Consider the following 24,062-nt stretch of genomic DNA (forward strand, 5'->3'; position numbering starts at 1 on the left):
ATGGAGGAAGAAATGAGTGAGGGCAACACTCTTTGTACCCTCTGCTGTGATTTGCTAACCAGGGTGTGCAGGGCACATTTTAATAAGAATGAGTCTTCTAGCGACTACAGAACCAAATTTGGGGACATTTAAGATTTAACATTAAATGTATTTGCAATTGTGGAATGATATAAAGTAAAACAAAATAATTTTGAATTCTCAGAACCCATCAAAAATTTGATCAGGAGGAGATGCATATCAGATGGAAGAAGTGAGAGGTACTGAAATGGTCTAGTTTGCTAGTTCACCACTGTTAGCAACAGGACTCAAAGAAATGAGTGGCAGGGTCTTGATTTCCTTATCTTTGCTTTGAATAGAGTTGTTCTACTCTTGAAATCAATAGTCTTAGGAAAATTAGGAAGGAAATCAATAATCTTATCAATAATAGGGAAAGCTGATGAACCTCTGACTTACCATGCCAGAGAAAACACCATTTCAAATTTGGCATTTCTTAAGCAATCATAATTTATAACATTAAAAGGTTGGCATTGAGATAGAAATGAAATTGACCAAGGTAAAATACGAACCTGCAAAGGAATGTATACATAGAGTAAACATAGCCACTCTAAAGATCAAGACTTGAAAAAGTTCTTATTGTTCCATTAGCAAACCACCAAGCAGGCAGCATGGCCTCTGCATTAGTTGCATGTTTTGTCTTTGTCCACCCTGTCCAGCCACTGGAAGACAGTTGTGCACACTAGGTTGTATCCCGCTGTTTTCACCTCACCATCTTTCCTGCTTATTCACTGCCAGTGATAGGAGAGTTCAACTGAGCCTGTGAGGAGCTGGTTTGGTTACTCTCATCTTTCTAGGTGATTGTCCCATTTCCTTCATAAAATACCTTTTCTGGGAGACACTTAAACTTTGCTGAAGCATAGTCAAGGCAAGAAATACTTTCTGATAGCCAAAAGAGTGTAAATGCAAATAGTAAGTATAATATTGCCTTTAGCATTAGTGCACAGTCTAAATATCTCATTTGAAAATCTTATCTCAATGTAAAAAGTAACAAACAAATTAACAAAAAAATACCAACACCCCAAAACAAGTTCAACAACGTCCTTGATAATTAGGAGAATTTTTATTGCTTGTGCCTTGAACACTGAGATTATTCCATGTACTTTATACAGATGTTCAAAGAGTTCACAGGTGATTTATAATTTTTCTTTACTTATAATTGTTCAAAAGAGATACACATTCCCTAAACCCATAATTTGAGTTTTGATCTTTTACTTGGATGGCAGCATGCAGCATAAAACTGATCAGAATAACATTTGTCAAAGCTTCTAATTGCCCACAATCAGGAGAGTAGGTGGCCTGTAAGCTGTACTGTGTTATATGGACCAGCCATAACATTTGATAGGTTACACAGTAAGTACAATTGCATTGCGATATGTTTTCATGAATTTGTTGGTAGCCAGCCTCATCTGAGTCTAAAGAGCATGTCTAATAATATCATAAGCTGTATTATACTCTGAACAAGCCCACCATGCTACTCTCTCTCTTTCTCTTTCTCTCTCCTATGTGTGTGTGTGTGTTTAGAGCAATTGTGTGGTTTCTCTCTCTTGTTCTTTCTCCCCCAACACATGTACATTTATGCATACATACACACACACACACATACACACATACACACACAGACATACACACACAAAGAGAGAAAACACACACACACACACACACACACAGAGAGAGATATCATGATCCTTGGATCAGTTTTAGACAACACAATATCAAAATTCATATTCTGTAAAGTCATAGTTTAACTAAACTTAGAAATAATCTATTTCCATCACATAGTTAAAAGAAAAAAAAACATGGTAGAAGTATCTTCACAGATTCTTCACTTTGTCACCATGTTTGTACGATCTCTCCTTGTTTTCATGTCTTTACTAATAGGACAGGGCTGAAATGTGAAAGCTGCATCACTTTTTCACTGAGATGTGTGTGAAATTTTTCTACTGCTATTGTTGACACCACTATGTGGACAGCTCTCAGGACAGCAGAGAAGTTTCACATTTCAGGTGGAAGAAAAAGATACCAAAAAAATGTATAAGGGGAATTAAAGGAGTGGAAGGTATCTAACGCATCTCAAACTTGGAACAGACTTGGTGCAATTAAATAAACAGTATTAAATATTATTGGAATTCCATGAATGTAGAACTATTCCAAATTTTCCAGTTCTCATGGGAACCATGACGTAGCTGTCTAACTAATAATAGCTTGTTCAAGGTATAAGTGAGAAAATGGAGCACCAAGAATTTATCAAGGGCATTTGGGCTGATTTTCTTTTCTTCCATTTGGAAGAATGGTTACTTTAACACTGATTACATTTGAAAATCCACATGGGGAGAAGGCAGTATGAGTACTTGGCCATTTTATGAAGGAAGAAGCACCTTGGAGAAGAGTCAGGGTGATGAGGAGACAAGAAGCTGTGCTCTTTACCTGCAAACAAGTTTAGCTGAGCTAATAATTGACTTCAAGCACCTCTGTTTTGTCTTTTCTCTTGAAGAAGACAAAGCGCAAACACTTTCAATCTGCTTCAGTGGCTTTGGGGTCCCTAATAGCCAATTCAATTAAAAGCCTATTCACTGCCACCATTTCGATTACATTAGGTAGCTCCATAAAAGCAAAAGCAGCTTGATCAGGGCAAATCCCCTTCCTAAAGATGATGATTGACATCATTGTGGTCTTCTGTGGAATAGCTTGGCATTCATTTCCTGGGGCTATAGGAGTGATTGGTTGCTAAGAGAACAGAAAAAAATCCTAAATAGACACCTTAAATGATTACCTAACCTAAGACTTTCCCAGCAAAGGCTAAGATCATAGAGCAGATTAATAGCTGAGATGTAGAGGAAATTAATCTTGAGATGTAGGAGGAAATCATTAGGTCTTCAGAATTTCATACATATTTTTATTCTTTTTAAAATAATTAAGATTTTTCTACTTCAGTTTCTAAATCTCCAGATAAAAATAGAAAGCGAAGGCATTTAGGCTACACACATAGCCAACTGAATTTGTGTAGCAGCATGAAATGCTTTTTAAGCCAGCATGGCATACTGTGTAAGCTACAGACTAGAGATTAGAACATGAGTTCTAGAATAACCAGTAGCTACCACTGTGATTAATATAAATTATTTAAGCTTTTCAGGGTTTAGGTATATTCAGAGGGCAAAGCGATTGTTCAATATATAGTAAAACCTGGAAAAAGATGTCTAAAATCCATCAGTAAACCCTTGCTATGTGAATATACTTAAATCTGGTACTGCCAACTATATTGGCATTATTCCTCTCATCTTAGTTTTAAACCATAGTCTCTACTGTTAAACTTTCTGCCCAGTGAATCCTAGATCAAGACAACTCCTAATTGAGGGAGAAACTTAAATTTCACAAAACACACATATGAGTAACATATAAGGTTTGAGATCCCATAAAGCTCAGGAGTAATACAAATTCCCATGCCTAAACCCTGAGGTTTAGGCTATAACTCTGTTAGAACACTAGGCCCTGGGCATAATTACTGTGCTGACCTGAAAGTGCTTACTAGTCTGTAGTAGTTTCTGCCAAATTGATAGTTTGTTCCAGGAAGAAGGGAGACCTTCCTAAGACCTAAGATGTAAACAAGCTTCTCAGGTCTGGGAAGGCTGAAACTTACAAGTTACAGGAAGTCCCATCCTGAGCCTACTAGAAGCAAGGAACAAGTAAGAGGAGACTCTTGCTGACTATATGACAAGATTTTCTGATAGAGAGAAGATTTTCTGATAGAGAGAGAAGAGGAGAAGCAAAAAAAAAAAATGAGACAGAGATAAAGCCAGAAAGAATGCAAAATTAAAAGCTATTTTTTCTAATTTTCTATATTGTTTGTTTATGTACTACATGATTTCCCCTTTCCCTGTTCCCTACTCGCCATAAGACCCATAAGCCCTCTTCCCTCCACCCATTCCCCAATCAACCCCCTTCCACTTCTCTGTCCTGGTAATCCCCTACATTGCCACATCAAACCTTTCCAGGGCCCTCTCCCTCCTTCTTCTTGGGCATTATTTGATATGTGAATTGTGTCTTGGGTATTCAGAGCTTCTGGGCTACTATCTACTTTTCAGAGACTGCATCCCATGTGTGTTGTTTTGTGATTGGGTTACCTCTCTTAGGATATTTTCCAGATTCAACCATTTGCCTAAGAATTTCATGAATTCATTGTTTTTAATTGCTGAGTAGTATTTCATTGTGTAAATATACCACATTTTCTGTATCCATTCCTCCATTGAGGGACATCTGGGTTCTTTTCAGCTTCTGGCTATTATAAATAAGGCTGCTATGAACATAGTGGAGCATGTGTCCTTATTACATGCTGGGGAATCCCCTGGGTATATGCCCAGAAATGGTATGGCAGGGTTCTCTGGAAGTGTCATGCGCAGTTTTCTGAGGAACCGCCAGACTGATTTCCAGAGTGGTTGTACCATAAAGACTATTAAGTCATCATATTGAACTCTCCATTGATTATCAGTGCTCTTGGTTCTCAAGTTACTGGGTATGAATGTTGAATTTGTAAGACTACACCAAAGGACAGATATTTGTAAAGAACATTAAGGTTATTATCACATAACAAGAGATGATATCATTTTATAGGCAACTATGAGATAATAGATGATAATAATAGATATTATAATAGATATTATAATAGATAATATTACTCTTTCAGTCAGACTGTAGTTATTCAGCCATTCAAAAAACCCAAACTATACTAATGGAAATAAAAAGAGATTATTTCTGCTTCTGACTACCTTCATGTCAATTATTGTTCAAAACATCCTTCCCCACCTGTATATCTGTAATCCACATATTCAGTCTTCCATTGGGAGAGGTGGGTGCCACTAAAAATTTTCTGTTGGGACAAGGAGTGTTGCCAGTTCCAAATTAAACCAATATATTTTAACCCAAACTAGATGTTGAAATTCATGAAGGAAAGTTATTGAAAAACATCTGTACTATTATCCATGCCACTGAGTCGGGGCCTATTGGTATCCCTGTCCAATAATGTTATTTCTAACTGCAATTTTTCAAGGAACTTTCTATGTCACAGTTTTGCAACAATAATACTGATTATTGCCCAATAATGAGCAGCTAGTTTCTCTGCATTTACTAGTAATGTGTCATTTACTAGTAACTGCTAGAAATGACCTGTGACCAATAAGTTTTGTTTAAAACACTGGTTACAGATTTCCTTTCCCTTTAAAACGTTTTTCCATGCCTACTCTTGGGATTCATATGATTGATCTTGGCATGAATTTCTCAGATTATAATTCTTTGCACACTCACAAAGAATTTTATTTTTATTTAAAGTCTTGACTAGTAATAGAGAAAGAGTCCATGAAACGATCAGATTAAGCCAGTTTTCTATAATCTCTCCCTTCAGCAAGATGAAGCTCAATCATAACTGTTCTAGTTTTTCTATGGCTACCAGTCATTGATGACGAATGGGTGCTACTGTCTATGTGGGCCCAAATAGATCCTCTGTCAGTGAAGAGCCAAAAAACAAAAAGAAAACAAAAAACAAAACATATTTTCTTTCAGATACAACATGTGAGCTCTTACCACAGACATCTGGGTTTAAAGCTCAATATTAATGAGCCTTCTTTCCAAACATGTGATTATTTCATTTACAGTGATCAGAGGCCTTCAAGTATTTAATAAAACAATGAGAAGTAGCCCTCAACTCCTAATCAATGCACTGCTCTTGATTAAATTATCCAACCTCCCTCTACCTCAGATTGCTTCTTGGTGGAAAGACAACTGTATTGCTTTCCTGTACCATACAAACATTTTTTATTAATGGTGGGTATCATTTAATTTTGAGTTAGGCAATTTTTTTCTTGAAACATAATAAAGCCGTCACTGATAATACCTTGTCTCTCTTGTCTCTGAAATATATGTCACATGTGCTCATGGGACAGTTTTTAGAGAGATGATCATTTTTCCTACATTGATACCTTGAAAACTAGTTTAATCAATCACTAAAATGTCCTCCCATACCTGGAATCATATCATGGGCTAAACATAAATTAATGAAGAATTTTGAAGTTAAAGTCTCCAGGGTGCCTAACCTATACCTAGTTATTTAAACTTGATAAACTTGTACTGACATGCTAGTGAACAGAGATAAAGTAAAAACTAATGATTAACTCTTTGTTGCCCTGTGAGATCTGTTGCTAAATGCTTTACATAATGCTATACGAGACAATTTGAACTGAATTATTCCAGCCTAAAATGGCTAACTTAATCACAGTGGACTATGGGAAAACTGAACTTGATGGGGAGATAGGGACAGTGCTTTTGTAGCACACTTCAGAATGCTTCACCACTATTCATTTGGAATACCACAACTTACCTGCATAGTATTTGTGAATATCTTTATATTGTAATTTAACTATTTGGGAGTGTCATAAATGATAATGATCTAGATGCTTCTAAAGTTTAAAAAGCAGCATAATTCTTTCCTCATAAGGGAGGGTTCATGGATACTCTACCATTCCATGGCAGTGAACATTCTAGTCTGAGCAAAATGTCCTACCCTTTGCATTTTAAATTTTATTGTTTGAGTTTATGCATAATTTTATTTTAAATATGTTTTATTTGATAATTTCATACATGAATAGAATGAATGTTGATAATGTTGACCTTCCAGTCCTTCTTTTACTGTCTTCTGTGTTTACCTTTTATGCCACAAATTTCTTATGTATTATTTTTAAATGTTCTACTGCCTTTAGCTTAGGATCTCCATATATGTATAGGTATGAAGAAATCCACTAGAGCATTTTAGACCTACCAAGGAAAACACACCAATAGAAAACTGATTCTTCCTCTGCAGCTATACAAATCTTGGGCATATATCCAAAACATAGTTCATCTTACCTTAAGGACACTTGCTCAGCAATGTCCATATCAGCTTTATTCATAAATACCAGAAATTAGAAACATCCTAGATGTCTTTTAAATGGAAGAATGGATAAAGACATTGCATTGTGGTACATGAACATAAATGGCATCATAAAATTTTCAGGCAAATGGATATTAGAAGAGAATCATCTTGAATGAGGTAATCCAGATCCAGGAAGGAAAAAATAGTATGTACTCACTTATAAGTGGATATTAACTCTGAAATAAAGGTTGATCACACTACAATCCACAGACCCAGAAAGCCTAAGTAACAAGGAGTACTCATGGCAAGAGTATATGGATCTTCCTGGGAAGGGGAAATAGACTTTGTGAGTGGACTAGGAAAAGAGGGGAAAGATGAGAATGGTGGCAGGAGGGGTTAGGATGGGAGAGAGAGAGAGAGAGAGAGAGAGAGAGAGAGAGAGAGAGAGAGAGAGAGAGAGAGTCAGAAGAGACATACATCTGGAAATCAGGGTCTTTTCAGGCAATGTGGAAACCTAGTACAGTGGAAACTCTGGAATCTACAAAGGTGATCTTGGCCAGGACTTAGAAAGGGGGCATACAGAGCCTGAACAGGTCATTTTCTGCAAATAAGCAAGGCTTCCAGTGGTGGGATTGGGACAAAAACCCAGCCACAAAATCTTTGACTTACAATTTTTCGAGCATAAAAGTTCTACTGGGGTAATGGTGATGCAGAACTGGTGGGAGTGACCAACAAAGGACTGTCTCAAGCCATAATAAGGAACCTATCCCCAACATTGCCCATGTAGACAGGATAATATGGATGGTGCACAGACCTAGGTTAGACCCAAATAGGAATGGAAAAAAATCAGGAAAATGATTCCTAATGATATTCATAAATCAGTGTCTAGCCCAGTAATTACCAGAGAGGTGCTGGGCAGTGAAGGTGCATGCCTTTTATCCCAACACTTGGGAGGAAGAGGTAGGTGGATTTCTGAGTTCTAGGCCAGCCTGGTCTACAGAGTGAGTTCCAGGAGAGTCAGAGCTAGACAGAGAAACCCTATCTTGAAAAACCAAACCAACCAACCAACCAAACAAACAAACAAACAGCTACTTCTCGCAGCTGATGAAAGTGGATACAGAAACACTAAGATGGCCATTAGGCTGAACTCCTGAAACCCCATGGATGATGTGCACAAAGGATTGTTGGAGCCATAGGGGTCGAAAACACCAAGAGAACACAGCTCATAGGGATTTGGAGAGGCTGAAGCAAAAACCATGCCACCTGGGTTGGATTGCACTATATCCTCTGCACATATGCTATGGTTATTTAGCTTAGGATTTCTGGAAGACTCCTAGCAGTGGGAGTGGACATGTCTCTGAGTCTTTTCTCCTTTTCCTCCTACTGGATTACTGTGCCAGCACTGATATGAGGATTTATGCTTTGTCTTAGTGCATCTTATTATGTTGGTTTTGGTTAGAAATACCTGGCAGGCCTTCCTCCTCCTCTTCCTCTTCCCCCTCCTCCTCTTCTTCTTCTTCCTCCTCTCCCCTCCTCCTTGTCCTCCTCCTCTATCCTCTTCCTAGTTCTTCTTCCTTGTTTATTTGCATATTTTGTTTTTTTGAAATAGGATGTATCATTGTAGCTTTGGCTGCTCTGGAACTCACTCAGTAAAACTAACTTGCTGGTGTAGACCTAATGAAGATCTGCCAGCTTTTGCTTCCTGAGTGATGGCATTAATGGCTGGCATGACCACCTCGTACATGGTTAGGCCTGCTCTTTTATGAAGGGAAATGGATAAGTGGACTATCTGTGGGAGAGAGGAGGTAAGGAATAGAACTCAAAAGAGTGGAGGAAGGGTGGGTGCAGTCAGGGTGTACTGTATGAGAGAAGAATATATAAAAAACAAAAGAAAAAAGAAAAAAGAGAGACCATATTCTACTTATTAGGAGCATATTATTAAAGAAATACTTAATATATGTAAGCATTGCATCAAAGCATATTAATATATAAAAATCTGTGTGGAAGGGTGGATTAAGCTTCTTCTGAAGCAACACATAATCTGAACCACAGGGGCAAAATAGAAAAAGTATAGGTCTTGCTCAACAAATTCAGCTGATCATTTCCCAAGGCATATTCATTTATGTCACGCTGGTTGCCTGATTTTTCCTTTAAATTTGTTCTACATGATTCATAGGGAAGAAAATATTAGATTACAGAAGTGGTTTTGTATTAGTATGCAATTGTTTGATAGTGGCATGTAGCACTACCTCCCATGGCCCTCTGAAAAGATTTGTGCTGGGCCCAGTATGGCTTTGTAAGGGTAAGTGACACAGTTCCTGCTCCTGGAGCATCGCCAGGCTGTTGATCGTTATGATCCCCACATGTGCTGATTGTTGCTCCTGCCCTGAAGCTGATCTGCTGTCCTTACTATTTTACTTTCAATCTTTCTTTTTTTTACATTTTTATTAGATATATTCTTTATTTACATACATCAAATGTTATCCCCTTTCCTGATTTCCCCTGCCCTGAAAAACCCCTAACCTACCCTCCCACCCTCGCTCACCAATCCACCCATCCCTGCTTTCCTGTCCTAGCATTCCACTATACTGAGACATCTAGCCTTCTCAGCACCAGGGGCTCCTCCTTCCTTTGATGTCTAACAAGGCCATTCTCTGCTGTATATGCATCTGGAGCCATAGGACCCTCCACTGTACTCTGGTTGCTGGTTTAGTCACTGGGAGCTCTGGGGTTAATGGGTGGCTCATATTGTTCCTCCTATGGTGCTGCAAACCTCTTAAACTCCTTGGGTCCTTTCTCTAGCCTCCATTGAGGATACTGTGCTCAGTTCAATGGTGAACTGAGAGTGTCCCCCCTCTGTATTTGTCATGCACTGGTGGAGCCTCCCAAGTGACAGCTATATTAGGCTCCTGTCGCAAACACTTGTTGGCATCCTCAACAGTGTCTGGGTTTAGCGACTGTATATCAGATGGATCCCCAGGTGGAGCAGTCTCTGGATGGTCTTTCCTTCAGTCTCTGCTCCATACTTTGTCTATGTATCTCCTCTCATGTGTATTTTATTCCCCCTTTAACGAAGGACCATACTTTGGTACATACTTTGTTCTTCCTTCTTCTTGAGTTTGATTTGGTCTGTGAATCAATCTTTTATTCTGGGGAGAATACCTCCCCTACTACTCAGAGCTAATCATGCCATAGTAAATTACACAGATGACATTCTCAGGAAGGAGGGATGGAGATGGACCTGAGGCTTCGAAGGAGCAGGAATAAACCTTCTGCTGGGCATTTATGGCTATAGAAAGGATCTAGACAACATAAAAGCAGAGGTCATAAAATCCTACATGTTATTTCCAAACATGGCCTTGAATTTGGAATCATGAGGAGAGCCATGTACTCGCTAGTCCTATGACTGCTGTATTAATTAGCCAGGGTGAACTTGGGGACATTAAGGATAGAGAGTTAAAATGATCTCCAGAAGAAAAGGTATGGATAGGAAAAATAGGAAATTATATATGATTTACAAATAAATAGCATTAGAAATGGAGTACATGCAGCTATGGAATTGCTAGGATGAGGAAATGAATATTAGAGAATTAAAAGATGATGTAGACTCTGCCTCCTGCCAGTCAGTTACAAGGCCTCCATATTGGTTCTCGGATGCCATAGAAATCAGACAGACTGAGGTACGCAAATACAACACAAGACCAACATCGCGGGGGGTCTAAGCCCAACGGGCATTGGCCTGCACCCAGGCACTGAGCTGGTCGGGAGGGGGGGGCACCGGTGTGCAAACCTGGCCAGGAGGTTGTTTGCCCGGGCCAGAGCGCGCCCCCCCCACACACACCATTTTGCCTACAGGAAGCCAGAGAGTCCTAGCAGGCAAAACCAAACTGGCTAACAGGCATAGCCCGAGGCGGACATAGCAGGGGTCTCAGATGGTCAGGCCCTGGACTGCCCCCAGGCCCTGGGCTGCTCGGTGGGCCATCTGTGTGCCGACCCGGCCAGGAGGTTATTAGCCCAGGCCAGCACTCTCTCATGTGAGCGCTGCTGCCATTTTGCCTACGGGAAGCCAGAGAGTCCTAGCAGGCAAAACCAGCTAACAGGCTAGCTCGCAGCTGACATAGCTGGGGTCTAAGATGGTCAGGCCCTGGACTGCCCCCAGGCCCTGGGCTGCTCGGTGGGCCATCTGTGTGCCCACCCAGCCAGGAGGTTGTTAGCCCAGCAGACTCTCCCAGCACTCTCAGGGAGCACGCACACGCAGCCATCCTGGCCACCTGACAGACCCAATTAACACTCTCAGCTGAGGGGAACTTTGCTCGGACATTGGCCGGCCAGGCTTTTGCCTAGACTCAGGGCCTGAGCAGCAAGGCTAGCCTTTTGTGCCCCAACCAGGTTGGGAGTTACGCTGGCCAGCAAAGTGATCAGCAAGCAGAAAAGGTCCCCACAGCATACACCCCTCAGCACTCCCTGAAGGAGCAAACGGGCACCATCTGGTTCACAGTCACAATCTGGGGCAAAACACACTAGGGCTGCAAAAGCACCCAAGAGGAGGACAGCACATCAGCAATCTGCAACAGAGGAAACCCTGCCATCCAGTGTTGCAGAAATAGCCCTAGAGCCTCTCAGGAGGCTGAAACACCAGCCAGAGACAAGAACAACTAGCTCCAGAGAACAAGATGGCAAAAGGCAAACGCAGGAACGCTACTAACAGAAATCTAGGCAATATGGCAGCATCTGAACCAAACTCTCCAACATCAGCAAGTTCTGGTTATGCCAACACACCAGAGAAACAAGATTTGGATTTAAAATCACTGTTCATGATGCTGCTAGAAGAACACAAAAAGGAAATGAATGAATCTCTTAAAGAAATACAGGGGACCATGAATAAGCTAGAAACCTGTATAACGGAAACACAAAAATCTCTTAAAGAAATGCAGGAGAATAAGGCCCAAGAGATAGAAGCCAGTAAAGAAGAAAGGCAAAAAAAAAAAAAAAATAAAAAATAAAAAATAAAATAAAAAATAAAATAAAATAAAAAAACTTAAAGAAATGCAGGAGAACTTGAGTCAACAGGCAGAAGTCATGAAAGAGGAAACACAAAAATCTCTTAAAGAATTACAGGAAAACACAAACAAACAAGTGATGGAACTGAGCGAAACCATCCTGGATCTAAAAATAGAAGTAGAAACAACTAAGAAATCACAAAGGGAGACAACTTTGGAGATAGAAAACCTTGAGAAGAAATCAGGGGCCATAGGTGCAAATATAAACAACAGAATACAAGAGATGGAAGAAAGAATCTCAGATGCTGAAGATACCATAGAAACCATTGACTCAACTGTCAAAGAAAATGCAAAATGCAAAAAGCTTGTATCCCAGAACATCCAGGAAATCCAGGATACAATGAGAATACCAAAACTAAGGATTATAGGTATAGATGAGAGTGAAGATTTACAACTGAAAGGGCCAGCAAATATCTTCAACAAAATTATGGAAGAAAACTTTCCCAACTTAAAGCGAGAGATGCCTATGAATATACAAGAAGACTACAGAACTCCAAACAGACTGGACATGAGCAGAAATACCTCCCATCACATAATAATCAAAACGCCAAATGCACTAAACAAAGAAAAAATATTAAGAGGCAGTAAGAGAAAAAGGCCAAGTAACATATAAAGGAAGACCTATCAGAATCACACCAGACTTCTCAACAGAGACCATGAAAGCTAGAAGATCCTGGGCAGATCTCATGCAGACTCTAAGAGAACACAAATGTCAGCCAAGACTACTATACCCAGCAAAACTCTCAATCACAATAGATGGAGAAACCAAGACATTCCATGACAAAACCAAATTTACACAATATCTTTCCACAAACCCAGCTCTGCAAAGAATAATAGGAGGAAAACTCCAATGCAAGAAGAGAAACTACACCCTGGAAAAAGCAAGATAGTTACCTTCCTTCATCAAACCCAAAAGAAGATAACCACTCAAATATAAAAAGAACATCAAAAATGACAGGAAGTAATAATCACTATTCCTTTATATCTCTTAACATCAATGGTCTCAATTCCCCAATAAAAAGACATAGACTAACAGACTGGATAAAGAAACGGGACCCTACAATTTTCTGCATACAGGAGACACACTTCAGTGTCAAAGATAAAAAATACCTTAGAGTAAAAGGCTGGAAGACAATCTTACAAGCCAATGGTCACAGGAAATGAGCAGAAGTAGCCATTCTAATATCAGATAAAATTGACTTTCAACCTAAAGTCATCAAAAGAGACACAGAAGGACACTTCTTGCTGTTCAAAGGAAAAATCCACCAAGAAGAACTTTCAATTCTGAACATCTATGCTCCAAATGCAAGGGCACCCTCATTCGTAAAAGAAACTTTACTAAAGCTCAAAGCACACATTGCACCTAACACAATAATTGTGGGGGACTTCAACACTCCATTCTCCTCAATGGACCGATCAGGAAAACAGAAAATAAACAGGGACACAGTAAAACTAATTGAAGCTTTGGACCAATTGGATTTGACAGATATTTATAGAACATTTCACCCTAAAGCAAAAGATTATACCTTTTTCTCATCACCTCATGGTTCCTTCTCCAAAATCGACCATATAATTGGTCACAAGACAGACCTCAACAAATATAAGAAGATCGAACTAATCCCATGCCTCTTATCAGATCACTATGGAGTAAGAGTGTTTTTCAATAGCAACAAAAACAACAGAAAGCCCACATAAACATGGAGGATGACCAATACTCTACTCAATGACAACTTGGCCAAAGAAGAAATAAGGAAAGAAATCAGAGACTTTTTAGAATTTAATGAAAATGAAGGTACAACATACCCAAATCTTTGGGACACAATGAAAGCAGTGCTAAGAAGAAATCTCATAGCTCTGAGTGCCTCCAAAAACAAAATGGAGAGAGCATACACTAGCAGCTTAATGACACACCTGAAAGTCCTGGAACAAAAAGAAGCCAATTCACTCAGGAGGAGTAGAAGACAGGAAATCATCAAACTCAGGGCTGAAATCAATCAATTGGAAACAAAGAGAACCATACAAAGAATCAACAAATCCAGGAGCTGGTTCTTTGAGAAAATCAACAAGATAGATAAACCATTAGCCAGACTGACCAAAGGGCACAGAGAAAGTATCCAAATTAACAAACTTAGAAATGAAAAGGGGGATATTACAACAGAAACTGAGGAAATCCATAAAATCATCAGATGCTACTACCAGAGCCTATACTCAACACAACTGGAGAATCTGGAGGAAATGGACAATTTCCTTGACAGATACCAAATACCAAAATTAAATCAGGACCAAATAGATCATCTAAACAGTCCCATAACGCCTAATGAAATAGAAGGAGTCATAGAAAGTCTTCCAACCAAAAAAAGCACAGGACCAAATGGTTTAAGTGCAGAATTCTATCAGACCTTCAAAGAAGACTTAACCCCAATACTCTTCAAACTATTCCACAAAATAGAAACAGAAGGAACACTACCCAATTCCTTCTATGAAGTCACAATTACTCTGATACCAAAACCACACAAAGATCCAACAAAGAAAGAGAACTTCAGGCCAATTTCCCTTATGAACATCGATGCAAAAATACTCAATAAAATTCTTGCCAACCGAATCCAAGAACACATCAAAACGATCATCCACCATGATCAAGTAGGCTGTATCCGGGGAATGCAGGGTTGGTTCAATATACAGAAATCCATCAATGCAATCCACTACATAAACAAACTCAAAGGAAAAACCACATGATGATTTTATAAGTGGATACTAACCTAGAAAACTGGAATACCCAAAACATAATCCACACATCAAATGAGGTACAAGAAGAAAGGAGGAGTGGCCCCTTGTTCTGGAAAGACTCAGTGAAGCAGTATTCGGCAAAACCAGAACGGGGAAGTGGGAAGGGGTGGGTGGGAGGAAAGGGGAAGAGAAGGGGGCTTGCGGGACTTTCGGGGAGTGGGGGGCTAAAAAAGAAGAAATCATTTGAAATGTAAATTAAAAAATTATATTGAATAAAATTATTATATAACAGCAAAAAAAAAAAAAAAAACACCTCTGTATCCTTGAGCTTGGGGCAGCAAGAGACTTCTCTGAGGCTCAGGCCTGCTCTTGATCTGACCACCAATAAAAAGTATTTAAAACTCCTAAAAAAAATAAAATAAAATAAAATAAAATAAAATAAAATAAAATAAAATAAAATAAAATAAAATAAAATAAAATAAAATAAAATAAAATCAACTCAAGCAAATCAGTGGCCTTCCTATACTCAAAGGATAAGCAGGCTGAGAAAGAAATTAGGGAAATGACCCCCTTCACAATAGCCACAAACAGTATAAAGTACCTTGGGGTGACTCTTACCAAACATGTGAAAGATCTGTATGACAAGAACTTCAAGACTCTGAAGAAGGAAATGGAAGAAGACCTCAAAAAAATGGGAAAACTTCCCATGCTCATGGATCATCAGGATCAATATAGTTAAAATGGCCATTTTGCCAAAAGCAATCTACAGATTCAATGCAATACCCATCAAAATCCCAACTCAATTCTTCACAGAGTTAGAAAGAGCAATTATCAAATTCATCTGGAATAACAAAAAACCCAGGATAGCTAAAACTATTCTCAGTAACAAAAGAAATTCTGGAGGAATCAGTATCCCTGACCTCAAACAATACTACAGAGCAATAGTGTTAAAAACTGCATGGTATTGGTACAGTGACAGGCAGGCAGATCAATGGAACAGGATTGAAGTTCCAGAAATGAACCCACACACCTATGGCCACTTGATCCTCGACAAAGGGGCTGAAAACGTCCAATGGAAAAAAGATAGCCTTTTCAACAAATGGTGCTGGTTCAACTGGAGGTCAGCATGCAGAAGAGTGCAAATTGATCCATCCTTGTCTCCTTGTACTAAGCTCAAATCCAAATGGATCAAGGACCTCCACATAAAGCCATACACTCTGAAGCTAATAGAAAAGAAACTGGGGAAGACCCTTGAGGACATTGGTACAGGGAGAAAGTTTCTAAACAGAACACCAATAGCGTATGCTCTAAGATCAAAAATTGACAAATGGGACCTCATAAAATTACAAAGTTTCTGTAAGGCAAAGGACACCATCAAAAGGACAAATCGGTAACCAACAAATTGGGAAAAGATCTTCACCAATCCTACATCAGATAGAGGGCTAGAAAACCACACAACCCTATTAAAAAATGGGGTACAGAGTTAAACAAAGAATTCTCACCTGAAGAACTTCAGATGGCACAGAAGCATCTTAAAAAATGCTCAACTTCATTAGTCATTAGGGAAATGCAAATCAAAACAACCCTGAGATTTCACCTTACACCAGTCAGAATGGCTAAGATTAAAAATTCAGGAGACAGCAGGTGTTGGAGAGGATGTGGAGAAAGAGGAACACTCCTCCACTGCTGGTGGGGTTTCAAATTGGTACAACCACTCTGGAAATCAGTCTGGCGGTTCCTCAGAAAACTGGGCACCTCACTTCCAGAAGATCCTGCTATACCACTCCTGGGCATATACCCAGAGGATTCCCCACCATGTAATAAGTATAGATGCTCTACTATGTTCATAGCAGCCCTATTTATATTTGTCAGAAGCTGGAAAGAACCCAGGTATCCCTCAACAGAAAGTGGATGCAAAAAATGTGGTATATCTACACAATGGTGTACTATTCAGTCATTAGAAACAATGAATTCATGAAATTCTTAGGCAAATGGATGGAGCTAGAGGACATCATACTATGTGAGGTAACCCAGACTCAAAAGGTGAATCATGGTATGCACTCACTAATGAGTGGATACTAACCTAGGAAACTGGAATACCCAAAACATAATCCACACATCAAATGAGGTACAAGAAGAATGGAGGAGTGGCCCCTTGTTCTGGAAAGACTCAGTGCAGCAGTATTTGGCAAAACCAGAACGGGGAAGTGGGAAGGGGTGGGTGGGAGGACAGGGGGAAAGAAGGGGGCTTATCGGAGTTTCGGGGAGTGGGGGGCTAGAAAAGGGGAAATCATTTGAAATGTAAATAAAAATTATATGGAATAAAAAAAAAGATGATGTAGAAGCATATAGAAAGTTGGTACTTTGTTCTCCCAGCTATTTAAAGAATTGGAGATGATAATGCCTAGAAAGAAATTATAGAGTGCTAACCTCTTTACTTTCATAAATTCAAAACTTTGTAAAGAATAACTTTAATTTTAGTAGTCTATCATCTTTCTGTTATTACATGAAAGTAGTGGCTAAAAGACTGCTGACTGTTTTACTAGGAAGCTGCGAGAGCTGTGCCCAGCTACCCATGAAGAACTGGCTGTGCAAACATAAGGAAATGCCTTTTTGCTTTGTGTTTAGTTTCTGCTCTAGGGAAACACAGGTTGGGACTATTGATCCAGGATTCATAGAATTTATGTAAATTTAAGAATTTTTGAAGATTATTAACAGTGATCAAAGTCTTGATGATGTAACTTCTTTCAATAAAAGACCTGGTTCAGGCTCTCTGGTTGGGGAGAGGGCAAAAGAATGAGAAGGAGGAAGAAATGAGAAGAAGGGAAAATCTTCAGGGAACAGAGAGAACACTGACTCTGTGCCATTTTGAATTGGGGCCTCCCCATTCCTGTTCTCAGGACCCTCCGCATGCTGAGGCTGCCCCTCAGCAGGTTTGATTTTATCATGTTATCAAATTTTCAGGGAACAGAGAACCATCATCTTCTATGTGTGTAGGGAAGATAGCACTTATGAATTTTTAAAATGAATCTTAGAAAGTGTTTTATTTTTCATTTATCATAAAGAATGTAATGGTTAAGTCATTATTCCTAGTTCTAAATATCTGGGTGGAAAATAAATAAGTCAAAAAAAAAAAAAACCAGTCTCCCCTCAGCTAGAGTGGTCTCCCCCTTAGGAAGAGTCTGTGAAGAAACTGAATTACAAACCTGATTAGATGCTCACATAAATAGTTCAACAGAAGAAGCACTCATTCTCATTATTTTTCAAGGTCATTATTTTAAAGGTGTTTATAAACAATACTTCACATTGATTCCTTCATTTCATATTTACAAATCATTCTAAGTTCAGTTTTATCATCCACATTTGTAGAATAAGTAAGATAGCTAAAAGTAAAAAAAAAAAATCTGTAAGTGAATTAAAGTAACACTGGCTTGAACTGCAACATATTGTATCAAATGGATTATTTTCTCTCAGAAAATAAAACAATGCAAGTTTTCTGTAGTACGGGAGTCTAGCTTCTAATTGTCATGCTTATGAATTTGGATGGGAGTGACTAGGCAAATCTCACCAATAACTGAGGCAATAAGAAAGAAAGAAAGAAAGAAAGAAAGAAAGAAAGAAAGAAAGAAAGAAAGAAAGAAAGAAAGAAAGAAAGAAAGAAAGAAAGGAACAAAGAAAGTTGTTGGAACGTGCCACAGAACTCACAAGACATCAAAATAGCATCAAAAATTCTGTGTGTGATAGGAGATAATCCAGGAGGGAGGTACAGAGGATGAAGGAAGATAGAGTGGGAGAAGGGTCAGCCAGTGTGAAGTGTGCAAGAGAATGCCATAAGGAACTCTACTTTTCTAGGCTTAGCAAAAACTAAAGAATGAGAGAGAGAGAGAGAGAGAGAGAGAGAGAGAGAGAGAGAGAGAGAGAGAGAGAGAGAGAGAGTTAGTTGAGAGAGTTAGGATGCTGGTAAATCCCAACATCACTTCGTCAGTACACAACTTCCTTATAGAATATATGTATTCTGAAGGTGTACATTTTGCAGGTACTAACACATGGTCAATTACTTTTCAAATGTTATGAATATGTTTGCCTCTATTAAGAAAATTTAACTCCTTTTCATCTAAATAGGCGACCCATGTTTTGTGTGACCTAAATAATAAAGATAATTGTGGTAAAAATGGAAATTGAAGATCTTTAGTCAACCTGAGCTACTTTTGTTTAATTGTCCTTCATAATTTATATAGTGAGCATTGGTAAAACAGTTGAGAGTTTTAGTCATCTGGTTGATATTTATGTAATTTACAGAGCATCTAACATTCTTACTCATGATTTAAGGGTTTTTTTTTCATAATACAATTGAGCTATAATTGTAATTTAGAACAGCAATAATAAAAGAACAGAGTAATAATCAATGTTTACTGATACTGAAAATGTGGGTTAAAATAGTGGTCATTAACTAAGTAACAACTATTATTTATAACTTTACATTTTTGATAAAGTTACATAACTATTACCCTGAATCCTTTTTACCACCATAAAAGAAATAGCCTGCAGCAAAATAAAAAATACTATTTAATCTTGGTAGATTATATGAAAAGTATGATATTGGGTGTCAGTATTATGGCTGAAGTAGGATATCACCGAAAAATTGCGAGATGAGTGTTTGTAGTCTAGTTAGTGTTGCTATTTTCAAAGATAGATACTTTAGAGGGTGGAGCTTAGCTTGATGGTTTGAGTAAATAAGTAGGTAGTTTATTCTTTCTCCAGGGACTTCTCTTCTGTCATCATCTCTCTTTCTGAAGTGAGAAGTATCAGAGACTTGAAATTACTTCCAAGATCCTGTGCCTCACAGTGGACCACAAGTAACCAGCCAAGGATGATGATATGAAACTCTAACACCAAAGCTAAAGCAAACAAACAAAACAAAAAACAAAAACGCTTTCTTTTCTTTACATTGTTTTGTCAAGTGTATTGTCTAAGTGATGAAAATCCATTTAGTCCATCAAAATCAGTTCTATAATCACAAGATGGAGCAATGATTCTCTCAAATCTCTGAGATATGACTTAGTTTACAGTGACTGTTTTGATGCTGTTTTCCCTACCTTAGTCAATTAACACTGAAAGAACTGACACTCCATTGCTCTGTCTCATGCTTTGACTTCTAGTTAATATGGGAGATGACTACACTAACATGTTTTCCACATTTTTGAGATTCAAGGCTTAGTTATAAACAAGTTGCTAATTAGATTAAATCATATTTAGGAATGCAATAGCATAGAATAGCTAATTTTAGAGGTTACCTGAATGCTTTATCTCATTAAGTCATAACTGAAATACTTGTCATCACTAACATGCCGTAAATAGATAAGAAAACTGACATTATTACCTTGTTAAGATAACCTTATTGTGGTTAGCATATAGTTATCTAATTTGCACAAATTTGCTAACCTTGATTCATATATGACGTTGATATGCAGTGTATACCTTCCATGTGTTGTAGTGTGACCATCTGAAACAAGCAATTATTTCTGTTTAACTGTCCATTCTTTTTATAGATTATGTGTCAAACTTCATTATATTTCACCCAAATAAAGAAGTCTTTTTGAGGAAGCCTTCTTAAATGTGTGCTGTAGTCTACTATTTTAATGATACACTGTGCCTTTTTCTTTAACAGTGCACATCTGCACAACCTGGTAAAACTCTTTCTAATCATATCTGTTAGCTGTCCTGTATGTATGCCCCAGATTATAGGAAAATACCTAAAGACCCTAGGGAAACTAGTTCAAATGCATAGAAAAGTGATTTAGAATAAGAAAGGAGTGCAGAATTCCTAATTCTACATGGATTCAGAAGAATTACCATTTAGATTCACTGCTGACTTGGCTCAGGAGATTTGTTTTGATATTAAGGGAGCATTTTTGTATCAACATCATCCCTTCAAGCTACGCTGTTGCTGTTATTGCAGATTTCAAAAAAAAATTGCAAACCAATAAAATCTAAGGGAATCCTTCAGGTTTCTGGAGAGTTTAAATTCCACATGTGCAGACTGTCAGCTTTAAGTAAGTCATGCAAAACTCTATTTAAATGATTCCGCCTTTCCCTGAATGTGGGAAATGGGAAATGTTATTTGGTAGTGAGAATAAAATGCTTTGAATGTTGAGGAATAGATTAAACCTGCTCACAGTCACTGAGCAGAGATAATAAGAGATGATTTGAAAGTGGAAATAGTCATTTGTGATGGGCTTTGCTGTTAACACGCTAGCATGTGTGATCACATTAGAGAGCATGGGTGAGTGCAGTGAGCGTCTTGCAGTTTTGTAAATGAGTCAATCCCCAGAGCTTTCTGCCTGCTGTACTCCTCCCAGCCTGCCCTTGACTCTCACTCCCAAACAAGCCCAACCCACAGGGACACAGAATAGAAACATGTCCATGAATGCAAATCAGGAAGCCTGTCAAAGAAGTTCATTGAGAATACTTTAACTCAGTGATTTCAAACTGTCAACCAAGATCCATGCAAAATAGAAAGTTCAGAGTGTATTGCTTCAAGTATATGCAGTTAGGAGTTGTGGGGAAACGTTTGAAGGTCATACAAAGCTGATTTCCAGGCCAGCTGTGTTAATATTTATCCCTATGAGAAAAGGTAATACATTTCTTTTTTCTCTCATTTCCCTTGTTAGTAAAAGTGAATTTGCAAGTTTAATACACATCTCATAGTAATTTGAAATATGGCACGCAACCCAACATTTAGAAGATGACTGTTTCAGAGCAAACTTCCAAAAACGCTGTTTAAAAATCAAGATTAAAAAGTACACTGTCTAAATTAAGTGTTTTAGTGATATTTTCTTTATACAATCAATATTTTAATCTTTCTCAAGATTTTCTGGTTTGCTGAAGACTTACCTTTGTACCCAGCTATTTACTATAACTGTTGATGCTTGAAGTACTCAGACATGAAGACATCTACAAAGAGTTGTATAAAAACACAATTAATTTTTTCTATTATATAAAATCTACTATGTCTCCACATCTATAGAAGTTTTGGTAGCCTACCATTTATAGAATAAATTTAACTCCCTATGTCTTTTCCTGGGCTCTACCTCAGAATGTGTAATCTGCATCTCTCTCTCTCTCTCTCTCTCTCTCTCTCTCTCTCTCTCTCTCTCTCTCCCCTCCCTCCCTCTTTTCCTTTCTTTCTTTTTATCTGCTTTTAAACTTTCTTTTCAGTAAAACACTTTCTGTGGCTGATATATATCCTGTCTCTATTAATTGCTTTCCAAAATATTGATTGCTTTCTGCCTATACATGTTTTTAAACATTGGAGATGGGTGTGTGAAAGTGTAGTAACAGAGGGTAGAAGAGCAGGATACAAGAGATAAAATGGAGAAATAGGATAACTGGAGAGGGTTGTAAACAGGGAGCAGAGGAAGGAGAAGCAGAAGTACCAATATTTAAAAGTACCAATAGTACGTATAACTAAACACACAAATATATAGTTTAAGTGATATATTACCATTTGGCCTGATAATATTTGCTCTAAGAGTCATAAACCACCTAACAAAACCCTAAATACACACAAACACACACACACACACACACACACACACACACACACCATTTGTGTTGCTAATCATGGCAGTCAAAGAGACCTTTAAACCATTATAATTTATTACTATTGTACTTGGTTGTTCTCCAGAGGGTAAATGTAAGTAGTTACCTGTATAACTTAGAGACTTGAAGTTAAATTCCTCTTGGTGGTGATGCACTGTATTTTGCACACAGAGTCAAGAGGTCCTTGAGCTAGAAATGACCTGAGTTCCTCCTCACTGAGGACATCCAAAGGAAAAAAGTGGCTCAAATCCTTACCCAGTTATGTCACCTGCTAAGCTCAAGAATGACTAGCATGGTACAATAAACCAAAGGGTGCAGCAGTGGCACACATATCTTGATAGTAAACAACAGTTCTCTAATTTTATGTATGACCCACTCAACAAGAGGGAAATCATGATTGATATAGGAACCTAGTCAACTACCTAGGGATAATGATTTCATGGAATTTGGAAAATAATCTACTGAACCACAATAATCTCTAACCACATTCTAAGTATTTATCTTTATACCTACAGATACATGTATTTTTCACTCCTCATCAAGGAAACTTCCCCTTGAAGCAAATGAGACCATTACAACTAAGTATGACCAATCAAAATGCAGAATTGTTTAGCCCAGTACAAACTCCAATGCAACTTCTGCACATATGGCTCATGGATAATCTCATAAGAGGAGATAGAAAGATTGTAAGCCATGCAAACAAGTAATTTGTTGTCAAAATGTGTCCTTCTCAGAATGTCCGAATTTACATTCACAATGTCTCACTGACATTGCTGTTTAAATATGAAGTGAATAGGAACGGAAACTGATATGGTAATATGGAAGGGGAAGGCTTATGAGGATACTTCAACCCAATGTAAAGAATTATAGTCAACTAAGCTATGCTGAGAATAGGAAAAATAATCTTCCACGGGGAAGAACATACCAATTGGTTATCCAATACCAAATGATAATGTCTGAAATCATATAATGCAAGTAACAATATACAGAATAAACAGATTGTATTTATGAATATATACATATATAATTGTATAATTATTGATAAATTACAGTGCATAAAATTGAAAGAGAGCAAGAAAGGGCATATAGGAAGGTTTGGAATTAGGAAAGAGAAGGGGGAATTGATCTAATTATATTATAAAAAACAGAAAAAGAAAATAAAATAAATTTTCTTTTTGGTAACTGAGTTAAGGTCTAAGAAAGTAAGAATTTTATATTCTAGAATTTAATGTCTACAATGTAGCTTTCTAATACTTTTAAGATAAAAGATACTGCTAATCTTTTTTAGTATCTTACTGGATTCATTTTCTTTATTAAATGAGGGCTTGGGTATTAGAGAAGTTAAGTAGTTATCTGTGTAGTTTAAAGTTAAGTCCAAGTCTGCAGTACTTTACATTTCTTGAGTGAAAATCTTTTCATGTTTTGCATTCAGATTGTGCAAACTGAGGAAGTATGGAAAACTTTTTCAAGTGAAATAGTTGCAATTACTGTATAGGACAATATAAATACGACAGAAAAACTTTAAGATGATCTCTAAGATTCTCGCTCATCTTGTATATCTCCAGTATATTCCCTTCCCCTTGTGTGTAATTAGAACTTATTAAAATTGTATTTTATGGTTCTTATAATTATGTTGTGATACTTTGCAGAAGATAAATTTTAGTTTCTATTTGTAATTATTAGTCTTAATCGGATGAATTTAAGTTTATTCAAAAAGGAGA

The sequence above is a fragment of the Apodemus sylvaticus genome, chromosome 5 (genome assembly GCF_947179515.1).
Source record: "Apodemus sylvaticus chromosome 5, mApoSyl1.1, whole genome shotgun sequence".
NCBI lineage: Eukaryota > Metazoa > Chordata > Mammalia > Rodentia > Muridae > Apodemus > Apodemus sylvaticus.